Source organism: Sander lucioperca, chromosome 24 (genome assembly GCF_008315115.2).
Source record: "Sander lucioperca isolate FBNREF2018 chromosome 24, SLUC_FBN_1.2, whole genome shotgun sequence".
NCBI lineage: Eukaryota > Metazoa > Chordata > Actinopteri > Perciformes > Percidae > Sander > Sander lucioperca.
The window spans coordinates 18,185,786-18,191,542 of record NC_050196.1 but is presented as its reverse complement, the minus strand read 5'-3'; positions in this window follow the sequence as shown (position 1 = coordinate 18,191,542).

Genomic DNA, 5,757 nt, shown 5'->3' with positions numbered 1-5,757 from the left:
CACACACACACACACACACACACACACAGAGACACACACAGAGACACACACAGAGCCAAACACATGCACAGACACAGAGACACACACAGACACACACATGCACAGACACAGAGACACACACAGACACACACATGCACACACACAGAGACACACACAGAGACACAAACAGAGACACACACACACATGCACACACACAGAAACACACACATGCATACAGACAGAGACACAGACACACACACACACATGCACACACACGCACACACAGAGACACACACACACACACAGAGACACACACATACACACACAGAGACAAACACATGCACAGACACACACACAGACACACACATGCACACACAGAGACACAAACAGAGACACATACACATGCACACACACAGAAAAACACACATGCACACACACAGAGAGACACACACACACACACACACACACACACACACACAGAGACACACACAGAGCCAAACACATGCACAGACACAGAGACACACACAGACACACACATGCAAAGACACAGAGACACACACAGGCACACACATGCACACACACAGAGACACACACAGAGACACAAACAGAGACACACACACACATGCACACACACAGAAACACACACATGCATACAGACAGAGACACAGACACACACACACACATGCACACACACGCACACACAGAGACACACACACACACACAGAGACACACACATACACACACACAGAGACAAACACATGCACAGACACACACACAGACACACACATGCACACACAGAGACACAAACAGAGACACATACACATGCACACACACAGAAAAACACACATGCACACACACAGAGAGACACACACACGCACACATGCACACACACGCACACACAGACACACACAAACACAGAGACACACATACACATGCACACACACAGAGACACACACATGCACATGCACAAACACAAACACACACACACACACACATCCTGTGAGAGGCGCCACATTTCTGATGTGTGACCTCGATGAGTTAACTAGAATTTTCCGTCCGAGGCGTTGAGATAAATCCTGGATGTTTATCAGCTCTACTGAGTAATTTAGATCCTGATCAGTTCGATCAGCTTCCTGTTTCAGTCACACTTTAAAACAACAACATCAAGACTCTGCAGAGACACATGTTCAGAACTTTGTTACTCAGTCGGTCGGTTCTTCTGTTTTTATATTATTATATATTCATATTATTTGCAAGTTAAAAATGAAATGAAGTCACAAAATAAAGTCAAACACGCACACACACACACACACACACACACACAGAGACACACATGCACACACATAGACACACACAGACAGACATACATGCACACACACACACACACACACACACACACACAGAGACACACACATGCTTCTGTCGATGATAAAAGTACAGATTATTTACATGGAGTCTGGTGTAGTTTGGTGATGGTGATTATCGTGGCTGTTTTTCTTGCTTAATACTGGACCAATGTCAAAGATTGTTGTTCCCATCAGTCACTTAAGACACAGAAACAACTAACAACACAAAGATAGTACATGAATGTAATGTACATGTTCTTATTTAGGCTACAAAAGTAGGAAAAAATTAAAGAAAAGTGACAAAAAAAAACACGCTTAAACCCGTAAATTGCTGTTTGTGTTTTGTTATATTCAGGGACGTCATTAGGCCTATTTTAGGGGGGCTGAAGCTTCCCCAAAATGTTCCTAAGCCCCTCCAAATAATAATAAGAAACACTGCACTCTGTATCACTCGCTACGTGGAATCAATCTTCCTTCACCATTTATCTGTTGGTGTCGTCGTGCATTGCGGTCTGTTTTATTTTTATTTCATGAACTGTCAACTGGTGGAAATGGCAGTGTTTTAGAGAGAGGGTTACGAGCGGCCGATTGCACGGTAACGGTATGTGGACGAGCGAGGTAGAGAGTTACTGAAGAGAGAGAGAGCGCCAGGCAGCATTAAAACAAAGCAGGAAATCAGAGAAATGAAATGTTTTCGCTGATTTATCACTAGTATCTCACTATCATTAACGTTATCCAAATTCATAATTAGAAACAACAAATAATATATCCAGCTAAAAAAAAGCCGGAAAGTCGAAAGTTAGACAGCAGTACAAAGAGTCAATGGCTATGAAGATGATACACCGTGTGGTCTCTTCTCATTGGTTTAAACTGGCAGCTTTCAGAATGCTGCAGACCGCTGTGTTGCAGTAGCTGCAGGATTTATCTCGTCTCGTCGCTAATCTTTGGTCTGGACTTGCTACCGCACACACAGTGAGTGATAGAGTGAAATTGTAATGACTTTTACTTGCTTCACTTCAGCTATATTTACTTGAGGTGAAGATAAAGGAATATTTTAGTTGGCTATAGAAAACAATAGTCTAGCTAGTGTAAACGAGTGAAATACAAGAAATAGCTCGCCTAGTAAGGTATCCGAAGCCCTCTATTCTTTACCATTAATATAGCCTACTTTCTCTATAGTATTAAAACAATATCAGTCCCTAAAAATCATAGTGTTACTGTTAATGCTATTGTACCAGTAAATCCATCAATTCATTGAACAAATGGATACTGGAAGATATTTTAGGAGAGAGAGAGAGAGAGAGAGAGAGAGAGAGAGAGAGAGAGAGAGAGAGGCACCAAGGCATAGCTTAAACTATTTTTTTTCATGATAGTTATTATATATGCTTGATTCTGACCAACTTACCTTTCTGCATTCCTTTGCTGTAATAAATTAAATTATGTAGGTGTTGCCTAAATATAGAGTAGGCTATATATGAGTATATATACATACATACATACGTATACATACATACATACATACATACATACATACATACATACATACATACATACATACTAGAACTTTTATTCATCTCGCCATCAGGTTATTAAATTCAGACATACTTTAAATCCTTGTCAACCATATTGCTACGAGCTAGTTCAGTTGTTTAGGAAACTCTAATGCCTAAACAGGCAGAAACAGACCATAATAGGTTCAAGTATATTGCCATGTGCATTTAAAAGTACAAAGTACAGACACACGCACATACAAATAAACACACGGATGCTTTACTATATACAGGGCATGAAGTTAACTTTTTTGACCACCAGCCACTGTGGCAGGTGGATTTTTAAACCCACCTGCCACAGGGACTTTTTACCAGCCACTTTTTTTGTCATAAAGGTGAAAAACAGGAATTGCTGTGTCTCTATGATCCTATCCTGTCCTATTGATGGTAGCCTACTCGTGGACATTGCGCCGTCATCACGTGCTGTAGTGCCCGCCTTGATAATCCTGCATAGGGGCCCGGTGTTGGCTCGTTACGCCACTGCATATAAGAGATGAGATGACTGACAAAATCAGGAGTAGCCTATGCGCACCAAAACAACAACAAAACACTGGTGAATGCGCATCATAACACAAGAATTTTTTTTGTATAGTTCTTAAAAATAAAAAAATAAATAAAAAGGAAACTTGTTTTGGGGAGAATAATACTTATTACTATTAATTCATTACTCTGGGCTGAGATTTCCTAGGAACCTTACCAAAAAGGCTCAGGATGCTGCAAATGTTGGTAAAATATGAAAAAGGCTGGTGGATTTAAGACACAAAATAAGAATGTATTAAATGAATCAAATATGAACATATCTGTCATTGTCAGTGGCTTGTTAATCTTTACATTGTTAGTTAATTTCCTATCCTGGCCTGGGACACACATTCATACGGTTTGATAAAGTACTTGTTGGACTTTAACTTATCATTGCACTTACAATAACGAGAGTAGCTGTCCTCAATTTAGGTCATCGTGTAGGTCTCATCTGCGTTTTTTCCTGCATCCACCGTGTGCGTTTGTGTGTGATTGTGTGTGTGTCTGTGCGTGTGTCTGCGTGTGATTGTGTGTGTGTGTGTGTGTGTGTGTGTTTGTGTGTGATTGTGTGTGATTGTGTGTGCGCGTCAGTCGCGGGGGAAACGGAGCAGCCCTGCCCGCTGCAGAGAGCCGACAGTATTGAAACAGCAGCAGGTTCAGTGACAGTGTACATTGATGTTAAAATGTATACATGTTGGCAGGACGGTCTGAAATGTTTTGCATCACTCAAATCTCATTGGCTACCCGCCAACGTGGCAGGTAGATTGACAGTTTCACCCAATTTCATGCCCTGACTATATATATATTTGATATATATATTTGATATTATATTGTATTTATATTGAGTTAGTTGATCTTTTCTTGAATGTGTATGTGTGTTTTTTCCAGATGATGTATTTTAAATCTAAAGATGATGTGATGTTGTACATTATATATTAAGGAATATGAATTGTCTTTAATGTATTTATAATAGTTGTATCTTGCAGTGTTGTCAGTGTTATAAACGTGTTATTATATCTTGGTCTATATCTATAATCTATCGTCTGTATAATAAACATTATTAATGAACAATCAAACTTGTTCTGATTGTTCATTAATTTTTCTGATTAATTATTATAAGCAACATATCTCTGGGTCTGTAAAATGTTTCTTATGTTAACTTTCAGTAAGTAAAGTTGATTTCTAGAGCACATTTAAACACACATTAATCTGACCAAAGTGCTGAATAAAAGAACATTAAAATGTAATTATCAAAACCCAAAAACAAGATCCCAACACCAACAACAAGCAGCAGTTCCCATTATTATATATATATATTATTATAAAGTTGATGAAATAAAAGGTGTTGTACTTTGTCTCAGCTACAGCTCTGAGTCTCTCCCTCTGCTCCCGTTTACCTCACCACTGATCTCACTTCATGTCCCGCCCACAACACTATCTGGTTGGTAGATGTTAGACGAGTAACAGCCAATCAGCACTCACCACTGAGTCTCACTTCATGTCCCGCCCACAACACTATCTGGTTGGTAGATGTTAGACGAGTAACAGCCAATCAGCACTCACCACTGAGTCTCACTTCATGTCCTGCCCACAAGAAGGCAGAAACAGACCATAATAAGTTCAAGTTCAAGTGTATTGTCATGTGCATTTAAAAGTACAAAGTACAGAGAGAATGCAATGAAATGTGCTTTACCCTGGTCCTCTCTTCTCATAAACACTATCAATATAATTTGAATATAATAAAATGACCTGAATACGTAGTACAAGATACACACACACACACACACACACACACACACACACACACAGAGACACCCCCCCCCCCCTCTCTCTGAATAATGTGTGTATGAAGACCCGCCTCTGTGGTTTTAGAGTCATGTAAAGACAGACAGAGAGCGTGAGGGCGAGAGAGCGTGAGGGCAGAGAGCGTGAGGGCAGAGAGTGTAAGGGTGAGAGAGCGTGAGGGCCAGAGAGCATGAGGGCCAGAGAGTGTGAGGGCCAGAGAGAGCGTGAGGGCGAGAGAGCGTGAGGGCGAGAGAGCGTGAGGGCAGAGAGAGCGTGAGGGTGAGAGAGCGTGAGGGCGAGAGAGAGCGTGAGGGTGAGAGAGCGTGAGGGCGAGAGAGAGCGTGAGGGCAGAGAGAGCGTGAGGGTGAGAGAGCGTGAGGGCGAGAGAGAGCGTGAGGGTGAGAGAGCGTGAGGGCGAGAGAGAGCGTGAGGGCAGAGAGAGCGTGAGGGTGAGAGAGCGTGAGGGCAAGAGAGAGCGTGAGGGCAGATGTTCGAACAGTTTGAATATTGTGTTTTTTTAGAGGGAATATTCGAACGTCATTTTTGAGCAATTTTGACAGCCCTAACACACACACACA